At 38.9% G+C, this 17,129-nt stretch overlaps 1 long non-coding RNA gene across 1 annotated transcript in view; it reads right to left on the bottom strand.

Moving 5' to 3' along the window:
• Positions 1 to 276: 276 nt before the first annotated feature.
• Positions 277 to 17,129, bottom strand: part of LOC116895703 — a 36,549-nt gene continuing 19,696 nt past the window's right edge. The window contains exon 3 of the long non-coding RNA XR_004387304.1: positions 277 to 384. This is a non-coding gene — a long non-coding RNA (uncharacterized LOC116895703). The remainder of the gene's footprint in view (positions 385 to 17,129) is intronic.

The following is a 17,129-nucleotide window of genomic DNA, read 5'->3' as shown; positions in this document are numbered from 1 at the left end:
TATGTGTAATGCCATATGCTGAGCCAAATATAATTAAATCTTAAACTCCTGCCAAAATGAAAACACACTCTTCTGCATGGTTATCTTGATGGGATCAGCTTCTCTGATTGAGGCCACCACACTGCCAACCACAGAGATAAGCTGTCAATTCAATACCACCAATCTAACAAGAGGCAGAAGCAAATGTCCCGAGATATTTTCTAAGGAAGAAATAGAGATAGCAACTGAAAAATCTAGGACTGAAAGCAGCATTATAGGACATGGTGAAGACATTTATCATGCCATCAATTTTTTATATTTCTTTATTTGGTTGGGTGTGACAAAGCAAGCCAGTGGAAGTCGAAGAAGAACTTGAGGGAGCTGGTTCTTCCATCCATCATGTGGCTCAAGAGAGGGAAATGGGGGGAGAGAGAGAGAGAGAGAGAGAGAGAGAGAGAGAGAGAGAGAGAGAGAGAGAGAGAGATGTCAGGCTTAGAGACTAGAATCTTTATCCATGCAATCATCTTGCAAATATTAAAAAAAATCATTTAAAAATTTAAGTAACTAATTTTTAACTAATACACAATAAAATAAACATGTAATATTTGTTGGTAGCTTTGTGATGTTTTAAACACATATGCTTTTTAATAGAGTTAGATACATTTATCTTGTTAAACACTGATCATATCTTAGACTGAAAACATTCAGAACTCTTTCTTCTAGCTCTTTGCAACACACAGTACATTGTTATCGGTAGTCAACCTACTATGTGGCAACATTAGAAATTCTTAATTCATCTAAAAATAATCTATAGTCTGTTGTGGTTTGCCCTGAAGTTACTGTATTTTGATGCTAATTCTACTGCCCCAAGGACAGCTGTCTAATCAAGGACTCAGAGCTCAGGTGACTTCACCAGAACCACCTCCCATTGAATTTGTAAAGCACTGGTGAGGGCAGTACAGGATAGAAGGAGGCCTGTCATTGGAGAGAAGAAAGGATGGGTGGGAGAAAGTTTGAAGGAAGAGGAGGAGACTAGGGAGAGAGGAAGAGACAGGAGGGAGAGAGGGGAGAAGCCGTGGCAGGACAAGATGGCAGGTGAAGTTAAGATTCTGCTCTGTGTATTTACAGGTTGTTATTAATGTTCTCAAGGGATGGATAGTACCGGGCTTTGTATGTTTAAGTGGGCAATTATATCATACCAATTGGGTCAAAGATTATTGTGTTGTGTGTTCTTTTATGTGAGGGTTTGAGTGTAGGAAAGTGGGTGGCTGGGATGTGTTTCCGCCAAGATATCTAGCAGATATCTTGGGGCACTATGGTGAGGACCTAGTGGGTAAAAAGACCACAATAAATCTTTATTATGTTTATATTTTTACAACAACAATAGTCTTTGCTCAACCTCATGCTATTTCATCTCTACTCTCTCCCCCCACTACCACACTCTCTGGTAACAACCATTCAAATTTCTATACAAATGAAATTTTAAGTTCAATGTGTGAATGAGATTATGCCATATTTGTATTTCTTAGCCTGGCTTACTACTTACATAATTGTTTCCATTTCTACCTCTGTTATTCCATTTGTAACAGAACAGTCTTCCCTTGTGTATATGTAAGTGTTGATTTCATTCTTCAGTCAGTTTATTTTCAATATTCCCAGCACCATTTAATGAATGCTCTTCTTTCTCTACTGTGTTCTTAGCATCTTTGTAGAAAGTCAGTGGTCTGCATGGGTCCAGTTTTAGGCTCCCTCTGCTTTCCATTATTATAGGTGCCTATTTTATGTCAGCTTTTATGATAATAGCTTTTGTATTGCATATTGAAATCAGATATAAGGTCACCTACATGTTTGATTTTCTCATTGTTCAAGATTACTTTGGCTATTGGGGATATTTTCCATTGGATTCATACTTTTTTTTATGTCTCTGAATAATGTCATTGGTATTTTAACAGGGGTAGTTAAAGAGAACCTGAGAACCTGTAGATAAATTTCAGTTGTTTACTCTTTGGTTGGTGGTTAAGTTCCAAGGGTCCCTTTTAGTTAACTCTGTTAGTGTTCCTCTTCAGTTCCTATCAACTCCAGACACTCAGTTCTTCCCCTAACTCGTCTGAAGAGCACACAAAGGCTGAACCTAGGCCTGCACACATATGTAGCACATGTGTAGCATGGTCTTCAACTGGAACTGGGGCTGCCCCAAAAGCTGTTGGCTGACTATGAAATATGTTCTTTTAGCTGAGCTGCTGATGCACCTAGTCCTGCATAGATTTGATGTGCCAAGGTCTGGAGAGACACAGGGAGCTCCTTCCTGTCAGAGGCAAGGCAGAGGGGTGGGGCAGGAATTCTGGGGGAAATGGTAGGGGGAAGTAATTAGGATGTAAAGTGAATTAAAAAAAATCAGTAGCTTAAAAATTCAAATAGTATTTATGCTTGCAATTCAAGAATACAAGACATTATTTCACATTCTATTCTAAAGACTCTTTAACATGTAAGTATATGTGGGTGTTTATGCATATAGGTACAGTTACCCATGGAGGTCAAAAGAGGTTGTCCAATCCACTAAGTATGAACCATCCAACACAAATACTGGGAACAAACTCAGGTCTTCTACAAGAACAATGAGCTGTTGTAACCACTGGCCATCTATCTAGCCCTCACTCTATATTCTAAAGTTCTTCCAATTTCTTTAATCTGTGTTTCTATACCTTTGATTATAAACAGTTTCTCCTATGCTTCCCAATATGTTGCCTCTAGTTTGTTAAGAGGGTTTTTTTTTTTTTTGAAGATTTTTGCTTCTATGTTCATCAGTGATATTAACTATGATTCCCCTTTTCTGCTACATCTTTGCCTGCTTTGGTAACAGGGTCTTGTTGGTTTCATAGAATGTCTTGGGCACATTTGCCTCTTTTTAATCTATATTTATAGGGATTAAAATGCTAGTTAGAAGAATCTGAACATGATGGCACAAGCCCGAAATCCCAGTATCCATGCAGGAAGGACAAGAGGGTCAAGACTTTAAAGCTAACCCGGACTACATAGTAAGTTCTGGTTCTGCACCAGCTTCACTGTGAGACCCTATTTCAAAAAATAATGGAATCAAGGCAAGAAAACAAGCAAACCATAATGTTAGGTGAGATCAGAGTAGACTAGAATGTAGGACGAATTACTTCCGACTATATTACACAGGAGTTTTCAAAATTGCTGTCAATTCTGATTGACACGTAAAAAGCTATCTCCAGACCAATAAGCGACCCAGGACCCATCTCTTTATAATTCCTTCAAAGGCTCCTTTTCCATCCTTGAGCCTTCTTCAGACATATGCCCAAGTCTTGAGTTGACTTTAGATCTCAAGAATTATCCTGTGTGCATGTGTCTGTCTTCTCCGGTGTTCTGTCCAGCATGGTATGAACACTATATCTTTCTGCCTTTTCCACTCTATTTAGTCTGGTTGTGGACTTTGCCTCACTTCAGTTAGTAAGACTGACAGTGCTGTTGTTGGGAACCTACCAATGACATGTGCTGTGTGACCATAGTATTCTCATATGGTGGATCTCATCTGTCCTGAATGACTGTCATTCCCTTGGTGAGTAATGTCCCATATCTTAAAACCCACTGCTTTTGTGTATTTTATTTTTTTGAGTTGGTGTTTTGTTTCGTTGCTGTTGCAATTGTTTTAGAAATGAGGGGTTCAAGTTTTTCAAATAGTTTATGAAGAATTGGTATCAATTAAACTTCAACCCTGAGTGTAACACTCAGTAAATCCATATGCTCTGAACCCTTCCTTGATAGGAATGATTTTTTTTCAACTGCTTCTAAACCTATTCATTACTGATCTTCTTACTACTTTAAAATCAAAGTTATCTCTACTTAAAATCAGTAAATTAATCATAAAACTTGGTTTTAGACATTTTTATAGCTTGGAATATGAACATTAGATTATCAAGTCCTCACTTTCAAATTTTTATTTTCTACCTTTCGTTACCACTTTCAGGCAACACATGTGCAACCTGCTTCAGGGCGTCTGTTTGGTTGTAGTTAAAGCACTAATTGCAGCAGGGAAGTACACCATCTCTGAAGCTGGTATTTCACTGACTGTATAACTATTCTCCCAAAATGAATATTCCTTCATGGAAGAAGGAAAGAGGCTCATAAGAAACAAAAAGTAAGCAAAGTCGCAAGTCTCAGGAAGTCTTTTCAAAGCCTTGACAAATGGCAAGATTATAGGCCCTCTCATAAGATTGTAAAAGCAGTAAACAATGGCCATGAAAATGAGACATTCTGACAGGCTGAGCTTCCTGGACACTATTCAGGTAGCCTCAGGGATGCTTGTCTCATAAACCATCACTCATGCTAGGCTGCACTTCTCAATGCTTAACTGTTTGAGTCTTCCATGTTCATGTCGGTAAACCTTCACTTATGCTCCTGAAAGTAATCCTAATAAATTCAGCGGATCATTAAACTAGACTAATGTCCTTAGTGATCAGTGCCCCTACCTGGGTGAATTCATGTTCAAGCCTTCCCATGAAGTCACAAAACACAATTGCCACTGGAACGAATATAGATAGAACCAATCTAATAGTTAAAGGGGATGGGTGTAAGATCTAGGCAATGGGTGCTAACACAGGAAACTGAGGTTGATCAGTGTTTAAGAGTAATATTTGTATGGCACCCTTCCCTCGTGTGGAGTGGTATGCCTCCTTGAAGTAGTGTGGATGGATGCTCCTTCAAATGAATCCTAGGACATACAGCCAGTACCAAGCCTTCTGAGAGGAGAATGTCTTCAGGGGAATTCATATTATCCACCTTCTTCTACTCTGTAACATGCCTTCTTGAAAAATAAGGTCCAGCATATAAGTACAAAAATGTCTCCAAACATACATAAAATCTAGAGAATCTGTTATAATCTCTATTACCTCTACAGTCAGTGGCCACAATATGTTAGCGCATGCTCTTACTCCTCCTGAGTCCAACCTAGACCAAGCAACACAAGCTTACCCAACCGAGAGTGTGGCAAGGATGGGCAGATTCCCATTCATTTGAGAGCAGTAGCACCTAGGCTGAGACTGAATGAATCACAGAAAATGAACATGGGTTATAAAGGACTTCACATCATAAGGTCACCCATCCATGTTGTTCTGTCCAATATTACTCTTTTAATGAGACAGTTGAAACAAATTATGGGGTCTTTTCATGTGGTATTGGATCTTGTCAGTACCTTCTGTAGTATCCCTTTAATCATCTCAGACAAACAGACCCTTGCTGGCAGACGACAGTGGTGGACCTTGAGAGATAGTGCCACTCTCTGTTAAAAGGTTTCTTTATACAATACTAACACTTGAATATTTTTGAGCATATAGAAGCACAGTAAAGAGAGCAATTAAGGGATTTAAAAGAGACACTCTGTGGATACGAAAGGGCACTCCTAGGAACCAGAAGGTAGTTGGTTGGAAATCCCAATAACAGAGGTGAACTAACCCAGTATGACTTGTTAAACAGGGAAGATCCTGAGATCACCCAACAATTGGGTATTGCCATTTCCATGGCTTGCGTGTATGAAGTAGATGGTAAAGTGCCTTTTGCTGAAAATGCAATATTTTTTGATTGCAGGACATGGAGAAATCAAGCTGGACCTGAGATGGACGCTCACTCCCTGTCGTCTGGCTTTCATAATGTCAGAAGGCAACATGCCAGAGGATAATTTAGCCAAACAGTCCTACTCATACATGGACCTCATATGCTACAATATGAACATGATGGACAAGGTGTGTTCACTGGCACAATTTGTAGCACAAGAGCTTCAGGTGTATCAAATTGCCTTTTAGCCATCTTTAAAGCAAACTTTACAGACATTAATTCAGATTGGATACTAGACGCCAGGACAAAAGCCTGTGATTTGGAAGGTCATATGCCCCAGTGGGCAGGCCATCTCTGTTGTTTGTCAAATGGGCAATGTATGGTATGTCCATCAAATTACTGTCTAAACACTTTTTGTGCCCAGGCATTATTCTGCTGTCTTAAAGCAGCAGTCTTAAAGGCATAGTTCTATTTTCAATGGTAAGCACAGCAACAAGACTCATAAAAGGGTCAAGCTCCTGATAATAAGTGGCTGTTGACACAGCATGGTGGTCCAATGCATAGATGCTCAGGCAAAGATGGGAGAGAATGGTCAGACACACCACCCACTCCAAGGCTCAGGGAACTGTTCAGGAGACAAGAAGAATGTTTTGATGAAAGGAGGTTCATAAGACTCAGGAAATAAATAAAACTAAAAAAGGCTAGGGTACACATCATGCCTTTAAGGTTCAGAAAATTACATGATTTGCTACATCCTTCTCCAAACCTATAAATGAAGTGGGCAATAGCTGGGAATAATGGTGAACTGAACTTCCTGCAACCTGTAGAGAGATTCAGGCCTGAGCTTCCAAATGCCAGCACCATGATGTGACAGACATTTCAATTATACAATAGTCTTGGAGTCCCTGTGCTCCTGCAAGCAAATTTGGGCCTATAACCAGGACTCAGTCTGGAGTGAATAGATACTTGTTCAAATCTTCTCAGGAAATATTATAACCTCATTGAAGAGTAAAAGCCCCTAAGACCCTAAAATACAACAACAGGAATTTCAGACAGTTTGAAAATAATGAGAGTAGTGTTTAATTCACAAGGACTTTCAAATGTGCCATCTCTTTAGCCATGATTCTTAAGACAGCCCCGATGACAGAAATGGCTGGACTTTCAAGGTGGTTCTTACAAACAAAATGAACAATAGAGTTCCATTAGGATGGATCAATTTTTAATTGCCTACTTCATGAAGTTGTTAAATGACAATAAATAATACTCAAAGAACAGCACAATTACTTTTCAAAAGTAACATTCATGATGCAACTTTCTGGGAATGGAGAAAGAAATTATGGAAAGTGTGCCTTCTCTCAAGACCACGCACATCTTACTAATTAAGCAACGTGCTCTAATTTTGTCTAAGCGAGCAGGAATGTCCATAAAAGTGCCTAAACTGTACTATAAAAACTTGATCTAAAGCAAAAATATGGAATAGAATAGTAAATTGTCACAAAGTGGGATTAGTAGCAATAGTACTTAGAAATCATAGTCAGCAAAACACCCACAAACACAACACAAACCAAGGGCTCAAGAAGAATCTTTGCTTGCATGGCAGAGCCAATATGGAGGAATGCACTTCACCCTGAAGAACTCTGCTTGTGGAGAGTTACGACAATCCATGAGATAAATCACAGAAGCCATAGCACAATATTTCTTAAATGAAAAGTCATTCTTTAGATGGGAAAATTTTGTCTGTGTAGTTCATAGAGTGAAGGACAAAACCACTGTGAAAATTGCTTACCTTCTGCGACAGTTTTGGATGCTCTCTGAAACTCCTAAAGCCATGGCTACTCTAGCAGTTGCATGAACAGATTTCCTAGAATTTGTTAGTGATAGAAAGTTCCTGGTGGAAATGCCTCTGGTCCCAAACCAGGTAGAAACAGTTATCTGGCCAGGCAGACAGTGCAATCAACTAAGCAGAGAGTGTAGAAAGAAGTCGGGTTAAATTGGATCTAACTTGGAGCTATGTGGGAAACCATTGAGTGCCCTTGGCATTCACAGGCAGTTTTCATTTGCCATTTGGGGCAGACATTACGGGGAAGATCTTGAAGAGATGTACTCAGTTACTAACTTATCCACTGGTCCTGTGCTTAGGTCTTCGTGTGAGTTCACTTTAAAGGCCATAGTGGGAGAGAGAGAGAGAGAGAGAGAGAGAGAGAGAGAGAGAGAGAGAGAGAGAGAGAGAGAGAGAATGGTATCAGGTATGTTTAATATAACAAGCACCAAAGGATCAATGTTGGAAGAATCAATGTGGAGACTTGGATGATATCTGAGGAGGTAGAAAAGGATGGAAAGGTTGTCTGGTAGGACTGGTACCTATGTCAAAAGTATAAGTCAACTAGCTATATATATTGAAATCCATCTTAAACAAATTAAGCCACCTGTAATGTAATATTTCCTCTGAAATTATAAAGCCATTAGCTATTTTGTTCGTTTTCTTATTTATTTTCTTCCAGTCCTGTGACTACAAATTTGAGCAGTTTTTTTTTCTTTCAATCTCCAGATAATATGTAAGTAAACAAAATTTTTCTGGAACTGTATGCAAAACAAAACTGGAGTAGCTTTGCCTACATCCAAGGATGACAGATTCATTTACTATATTGACACTGTGGACTTTGTCCCTTTGTTTTTCAAGGTTCCTTTGGCTCTTTCTTGGTTCCCACATAAGGAGTGATTGTGTGAAATACTGACCATTTGCTATGTGGCATCAGTATTTCACAGCGTGGTGTACGTTTCTCTTTCCAACTACAGTTTTAAAAAATTGTGATATGTGGTTTTGTCTCTCCTTTGTGACTTGTGGTGCACTTGAATTAGCTTTTCTTTATGAAGTGCGATGTGATAGGCCATGATAATGGCTCCAATATTGTCTGTAACATGAAAGCAAGCACACTATGTAAAGTAAATGAACCTTGTAAGGGCCTTTGAATGTCAATGATATGAATAAAGAATATTTCAGTTGTAGACATATTGCTTAGCATATTATCTTGAAAGTTGACTGGAAATGAGACTTTTGCTAAAGCCAAACCTGGGCCAGAGTTATTACAAATAGCCTCATCTCCTTCGACAAATATTTACATAGCACTTCTCAGGAGCCACATACATACACATTCCAAGGAATAAAGTACAAAGGACTAAGATGGACTCACCATACGGTTTCACTGTCGCGGTTGGGAATTATACAGTGTGATAGCCTGTAATGAATATACAGAACGAGAATGAGGTAATGGACATAAATGCTTCATTATATTTTTTGAGGAATATCTCAGAAGATGCCAATTGGACAACTTCCGGTAAGAGTAAATGCTTGCGACTGAGGGACACGATTCTGAACTGCTTTCCTGACACAAAGCATTCCAGTTATGTGCACAATGTGATTAATATCCATTAATTCTTCAATGATAGATTCTGAAAGTAGTTAAATGGAAGAGTACAAAAGGTACAATTTATGAAACAAAAAGTGTGATATTTGTGTCACACTAAGAAAATTAGACTACATGTTTTGGAGATATCAAGCCACTATGAATTATACTTGTCAATTTGGTCAAAAGATTAAAGCATGCAAGTTTTAAGAGTTTTAAGTTATTTATTACTCCAACATCTCTTCTAGTTCTTTATATATTACCAAATCCAGAATTGTGGTCAGCATGGAGTGGACTCAGGCTGAAAATGGGGACTTGGGCACTATAGATAAACATGCCCATGTGTTCATATAGAACCATATTGAGTTTTATTTCCAAACCAGAATAACATTTTGCAGAATACATAAAAAATTAAGGTCCTTCCCTCCATTTTCCTCCTTGTGTATTTTATTTTCCTTGCTCAGTGAGATTCAAGTATCCTCCCTTAGGTTCTCCTTGTTTCTTAGCTTCTTTGGGTCTGTGGATTATAGCTGCAGTTTATGGCTAATTTCTACTCATAAGTGCATACCATGTTTGTCTTTCTGGATCTGAGTTAACTCACTCAGGGTGATATTTTCTAGTTCCATCCATTTGCCTACGAGTTTCATGATGTCTTTATCTTTAATTGCTAAGTAGTATCCGTTTGTATAAATCTTCTTAATCGATTCTTTTGTTGTTTCCAGTTTCGAACAATTGTGAAAAAAAGTTGCTATGAACACAGTGGAGCACATATATTTGGGAATGGTTGAGCATCTTTAGGTATATGCCCAGGAGAGTTATTATTCCCACTATCCTGAAAAACTGCCAAACTGGCTGTACAAGTGTGCATTCCCACCGAAAACGGAGGGGTGTTTTCCTTGCTCCCCGTCCTCACATGCGGTTTTTATCTTAGCCATTCTACCAAGTGTAAAGTGGCATCTCAATGTCATTTTGACTTGTAGAGAAATAGTATTGTTTTAAACCGTTTTCAAGATAACATTTCTGATTTTCACAAAACTCTATGAGGGACAACTTAACCATTCTCATTGATAGAGAGTAATTGTGTGAGCAATCAAAATGTTTATTGAAGAGTCTGGTTATGCTCTGAGAGACACACATTTCTTTTAAAATTAAATATACAAGTAATAGGTGACTTTCTCATTCTCTGCTTTTGCGTATCAGTGACACACACTATCTACAAACGGATTGACCTAAAGGAGATACTGGTGGAGGGAGGGTCAGAGTTTTAGGTAGATTTTGCGCTTCTGGAATTGAAAACAATACCAGCAAAAAGATGGAGACCAGACCTTCATAAATTTTGCCAATTAGGTATTACACCCAAATTCAAATGTATTTCCATTACAACAGTCTTGCCAACATGGCCCTAATGACACTTTCCAAAATTAAAATTTGAGAAACTTAGTGAAACAAAAATTAGCAGAAAGAAAACCGGAGTTCATGCATGTTTTCATGACCAAATAGTCTCCTTTACCAGGACAGAGATTGCTTTTGAAATTTACTTTGAGTCTTTCTTATTAGAAGCTTTGCATTTTTTAAATCAGTAGCTTTAAACAGTAGATCTGAACACTATATGTGAAATCTCTCCCTTGTTCCCTGCTAACTACATAAAAATAAGATGCGAGCTCTTGCAAATATCTCACAGTCCTTGTGGTGTGGTTGACACTGAAAAGACAGGTGTTAGAGGTTATCACAATTATATCGACTCGTTTTACTTCCATTAGTTACTTTTGTTAACTTACCAATTATGCATTGTTACCTTGACCCATTTTGAAGATGTCTCAATGGATCTGAAAGGCAGTAATTTGGGACCTAAAATCTGAGCTTCCAATTGCTATATTTTTAGTACAACCTTAAAGGTGCACAGGAAATTATGAATCTAGATGAGACAACACAGAACTGTTCTGTCAGAGCACACAATAATTCCATTCACAACTCCTTTCCTTCTGATGGTTCTGAAAGCTAATGTCTTTAAAGAATTGCTTGCTCACAGCCATTGGATTAATTTCTTATGAGTGAATTATCAAATAGTGTCCCTCTGCTAGATATAAGAATGAAAATATTTAAAATCAGGTATGCTGACTTGACAGTATAAATGTGCACTTTTATTATACTTCCCAGTGCAAAGGTTTTAGACATTGTACATGGTATTCCGATTCCTACAAGAAATATTTGAAATTCAGAAATCATGAACTATGCCTGAGTTCTTGGAAACTATGTGTCTGCTTTGGAGGCTGTTGGCTCCTGTGAATGGAAAAAAGTGCCACTGAGAATTTCAACCAACACGAAGCAACTGTTCTCAAGAATGTGGCTTAAGATTTTCAAAGAGAAGCCAGACAGTTAATGCATGCAGCTGTACTAGATGGTGACCGTGAGTGAGAATAGATGAATCAAGTAACAAATGCTACCACAAGGCAGGTTCAACTCCTCTGGAATAACTACAGTTCTTTATTTTTATCTGAACAGTGCTCAGATTTCAAAAGAAACAAAGTCAAATACAGACAGAGAATAGATTCTCTACATCAGCCCCGGTAAACAAAATGGTAGACAAGCTACTGTCCAAAAATCAAAGAAATTACAGATTATCAAAGTTACCCTGACAACAAGAAATACCTAAATCTTGCATGTTCTTTTGAGGATAGCACATATGACAATTTTAAGTCACACTAAAATTCAACTACAAAATTCTTCCAGAATAAATTAGCTTCCAAAAATCAAACATTTTCGGAGAGACTATAAAAAAAAGATAAGTGTGAAATGTAGGCCTTCTGTGGAATCACCAAGATCTCATAGCTCTTTATTCTTTCTCTAAAAAGTTTCTCTTGTGAAATATAATTTAGAGAATGCGCAGAAAATAAATTTAGGAAGGGCCAAAAAGTATGAGGCCCAAAGTCCAATGACAACTTCAAGAATATACGCTTACCCCGCTTCCACCTTTAGGTTGAACAGATCTCATCATTTCGTTTTGTAAGAAAATGAATTTTGACTAATATCATTTGTGAATTGCTTATACAAATTAAATATGCTACTTCTATCGGAAACTTTAGGTCAGCAGCAGATGTTGGTGAATTCCTACAGAAATGCATGCCCGGAGAATGTTGGGTTTCTTTCTTTCTTTTTTTTTTTTTTTTTTTAAATGGCAGAAATCTGCTAGCTATTCCTGCCTTATCGACAGCAGCTGAGCAATCTCTCAGTGCCGCGCGGAGACGGGAAACTTGGCTCAGATAGAGCGTGGACAAGCTTGCCTTAATCACACTGCTCTTTTACATGTGCAGAAGGACATCAACATTGACAGTGCAGAGGAAAGCAGCCATTTGCTGAAAACAACTGTCAACGTTGTCAAGATTTTGGAACCTCTTATAATGTGATTTGTATGACAAATCTTGTGGTATTTTGTTTGTCAGCAACAGTAGTGAATTTCCATGTATCTGGGCAGGAAGGGAGACTGTTCAGAAGTGGAGAGGTTTCTTTACACAGGCTGCACCGAAGGAAAACAGTTATTAATTTCAAACTGACACATTTCTACTAGAACTAGAATTTTTTCAAGGAAAAATTCATTTTATACACCATACAAATGTGCCCCCCCCTCCACCACGCACATTTTGGCTCAAATATGAAAAAATTACACTCGTCTCTCAATTTTTCCTTCGTTTCTTTTGAAATTTCAAAGTTGTAACTGAAGAAATATTACTATTTCCTGAAACAAATCTGTAGTACTAATGAGAGGGGTCCTCCGTGAAAGAGTAGTTTCGGTTGTTTCCTCAAGAATGGAGTTGTATTTCCGCAGAGCTCACAAAAGTGGCTTTAGTAAGTTATCCCTAAGATACCATATATGAGCGTTGTCGAGCAATGTTCCTTTCGGGTGAGAATCACAGATGTTCTTGTCCATGTCCTTTTCATTTTGTCCTGGTTCCTACTTCAAGGTACTTCTGTCATACAACTATCCCGTAATATGACTTCTTCCTAGGTCCTCAGCCAAAGGCCTCCCCTCATGGATGGAGTCCTTTTGAACGTGTTTGTATCACAGCCCACAAATAATTCTTCTGTACAGATGACAAAGTGTTTTCAATGCTTGACACCAAATATGAACCCAGCCCAAAAAAATGTCTGAGGTTCTCATCCTCAAGAGTTGTGGTTCCTAGAGAATTGCCAGTGTCTAACGAGAAGACTTTGTCTTAGTGCTTCTCTGGCCACGAGGATTTGGTGCGAGAATTCTCTGTTCTGAAGCTCAAACCTCAGCTCCACATAACATCTAGAACCACCTTCATAAATGGTGGTTAGTAGGCATTTGATGCTTTATTAATGGAATTGAAAATAATAAAATGAAGAGGCATCCTTACCATGAATGTTCAAATACTTTGCTTCAAACTTTTTAGTACCCAGATCTCCCTTTGTTCTTTTTATTTATTTGTTTTCTGGAAAAAGAAAAATAGCTGGCACACTCCATGTAGCTGTATAAATAAAATGCAACCTCTAAATGCAAACTGCAAAAGCCATTTTAATTCTCCTGGTAACCATGTTAAAAAGTAAATGGAAGCAGATGAAATTAATTTCAGCAAAGTATCTTATTTAACCCAACATATCCATAATGTAATTAGTTTTAAAATGTAGTAATGACATAGTTTACATTCCTTTTTATTTGCATTATATCTTTGAAATCTGGTGTGGTTTTCACACTTGCAGCATATTGCAAATAGGACTAGGAACGTTTCCAGAACTTAATGGCCTGATGTGGCCAGCTGCTGCTGGACTGAGCATTACAGTCCCGGGAATCATAAAACTCCAGAGCCACTTCGTCCACTTTTGAGACTCACTTCCCTAATACAAGTATTGAAATAATTCCTGTCCCATTTGAACTGCGGCTTGTATCACATGGAAAAATTCACAGAGAAGTTGTTTGAAGCTTAGAATGTTCTCTGTACTTTCTCCCTTTTTCTTGTTGCTCCTAATTCCTCTTTCATTCTTGAAAATTCTTATTCTTTCCTTTTTTACAAAAGATTAAAAATTGTTAAAACTTGTGAAAACCATGTATAAGAAAATATGATGGAGTTTATGGCTTAAAAAATTGTTGTCGAATGCTTCCAGTGTTTCTTCTTCTGCCTGACTATTGACCTTGATAAAACCGTAGGCAGGATATCGGCAGCTTGACTTTTCTTTGACAGTCTAGTTCTTAAGGACACTTGTCGTCTGTAGTTTTGGTCTCCCGTCCTCTAGCTCTCCTAGACTAGTTCAAGGTTTGTGGATTGTTGTGTTTAGTAGATACATAGAAATGAGGAAGAGAGATCTCTGTGTCCTGACTTAAATGCCTGGCTTATGTATAAAAGGGAGCAGAGCTGATCACACAGGTCTATGGTCTGCCTTTCAGTAGGTAGCCGTTCAGTACACTGCAAATATGCTAATGGGGAGAGCACACCTGAATCTCGACTAGAAATGATCTCCTAAACACAGTGCCTAAACCTCTTCGCCACCCTCAGTTTTTCTGAAACAAATCTCTTGCCAATGCTTTCAGCTACGTCCTTGCTGATGGGCAGGAAATGCTAATTCTCCAAGTAGGATTCTTTAAACTGAAAGTCCTCTTTGATAGCCAATGATCCTGACTGCCGTTCTCCTTCCTGACTATTCTTCCCTGCCCCCTTTCCTTCCCACTTCTCCCCTGCTCTTGCTCCCTCCACTTCTTCACCCAATGAGCTTTCAGGCCACGCTGATCTATACCCAGCCCTTCCTTCCTCTTCCCTTTCATTCCTATTCTCCTTGTCGTCGCTAGACGGCTGACTTTCAGGTGATTGTGGCAAGACAGCTGTGAAATGTATGTTTACCACGGCTCTTCTATAGAAGATCCTTCTCCTGACACATAACTCACACCTGATACTTACACAATGTAGAAGAAAAGATAAGATAGATGCAGAATGTATTAGTGTGAAGTATCCTGTAGATTAGTGTTGCAGAATCTCCATTTACCACTGGCTACCCAACTCACTTACCATCTTGGCAAAACAGCAATCTGTTTGAAAGGAGTTCTAAATGTCATGGGGTTTGTAAAATGCTTTTGAATACAATCTTAATCACCATTTCCAGTGGTGTGTCTACATCCCAGCTGCAGCGCAGCTGATTAGAGCATCAATACCAATTGATTTTCGAGCACGCACTTGCAATGCCTATTGTATCTCATTGCACACTGTACACTATTGGTATTTAGCCAAATATAAGAGGGGAAAAATTGGTGTACAGAACACAGAAGTCCCTGAGAGTTTTCCTAATTCCCAGGAGAACTTAGGAATCAGGTACTCAATGTCAAACTAAATGGTTTCTTACAGTTAATGTGCCTGGTGGCCACAGCCTCCAATAACTCTCACATCCAGAGCCAAGGTTACTCAGCTGTATAATAAGGCCTAAAGTCTCCCCTTCAAAAAAGGATGCAGGATTCATGGCTTTAATTTTGCCACTGATAATGTGAAAAGTATAGTCTTGTATATGACTGAGCAAGGGCTCACTCGCGGTTCCCACTCTAATGAAATTCTAATTGTTTCGAAAGTTTAGGGAGGATAAAATGGTTAATCTCCACGATGACAAAAGGAAGCCAGGAAAATAAAGTGACACACTTGAATGAACTGTGAGGAAATAAAGTGCACAACATGCGATAATGCCATGACTCCGTGCTATTGCGCATTTCTGGGCTGAAAAGATATGGCTTGATGGGTAATTTGTCATGCTGTGCAATAGAGAACAACAGTAAAGAGACTTCAGACAGAAGAAAATTACACAAATAGTAGGGTGGAAAGGTATAATTGAAGATGGCAAAAGATTGAAAGAAAGACATTTAAAATTACTGTACTGACCTACTAAATGCACTTGGGCGTGGAATCCTGGCCTCACAAGAAGAGGCATTAAATGACTGCAGGCTGTGACACGACCGCGAAGTAATGCCAATCTCCCGAGTTTACGGAGAAGAAAAACACCATGCACAGCCTGGTGGAGCAACCGCAACCTGCGTCCTTAAAGAGAGCTGCCTGGGCTGCTGGTGAGCTCTGCTAGGGAAAGTTTCCTGAACAAGCCTGCTTGTCTCTTTAAATTACAAGTGCAGTTAGTATGTGGAGGGCTTAACTAAATCCTTAATTTTTCTTAAGTCACTAAATTTCTTCCCTGTTGCACTACAAGACCTCTGCAATTACTTTTGAAAATAAGTCCATGCAAAGAAAATTTTTTCTTGTATCAAGTTAAGTTTCATTAAAAGGATTGAAGACTTCCAGAGAGTAACATGACGCTGTGGCTATAGGGACAGTTTTATGTCAACTTGACACAAGCTCGGGTTATCTGAAAGGAAGGATTCTCAATTGAGAAAATGCTTCCATAAGATCCAGCTGTAGGGTATTTTCTCAATTAATAATTGATAAGAAAGGGCCCAGCCGATTGTGGGGCCAGTGCTGGACTGGTAGTCCTGGGTTCTATTGGAAAGATGGCTGAGCAAAGCATGAGGAGCAAACCAGTAAGCAGCACCCTCCATGGCCTCTGCGTCAGCTCCGGGCTCCAGGTCCTGCCTTGTTCGAGTTCCTGTCCTGGTTTCCTTCAATGATGGACTACAGTGCAGAAGGGTAAGACAACTTGCTTTGTGGCCATGCTGTTTTGTCATAGCAATAGAAACTCAGTTGTCAAACCCATTCAACCCTGGAAATAAAGAGACACGCCCAGGCCAGCTCACTGTAGCCCCTGTGGACTCATCACTCACGACTCCAGAAAAGATCCTGAACCTCAAAAAGATCAAGGTCCCTTGTAGATTAGCAGGGACAAGATCCTTCTCCAGATCTGTTTCCTGCCCAGTGATTCTACTACAAACAGTAGAATTCCCAAAGTGCTTTTCTATAAATGTTACTTCCTTTTCCTTCAGGGGCTTGCAAAGCTGGAGATGAGATGTCCCAAATGAGCATACCTTGGAGTAGTTCAAATCACTCCTCTATATTGCTCCCTTAAATTAAGTGTGTGTGTGTGTATATGTGTGTGTGTGTGTGTGTTCTCCACAAATTGTACTTTAAATAACTCATCTGTTTCATTGTAAAAGCAACTAATGTTCAAAGATCATAAAACACGATGAAACATCAGAAAGGAACATAAGTTGAACATTCTCAGTATGGTATTGATCCTTTA

Source organism: Rattus rattus, chromosome 3 (assembly GCF_011064425.1).
Source record: "Rattus rattus isolate New Zealand chromosome 3, Rrattus_CSIRO_v1, whole genome shotgun sequence".
NCBI lineage: Eukaryota > Metazoa > Chordata > Mammalia > Rodentia > Muridae > Rattus > Rattus rattus.
The sequence above is the reverse complement of the archived record's forward strand: the minus strand, read 5'-3'. Positions and strand labels throughout refer to the sequence as shown.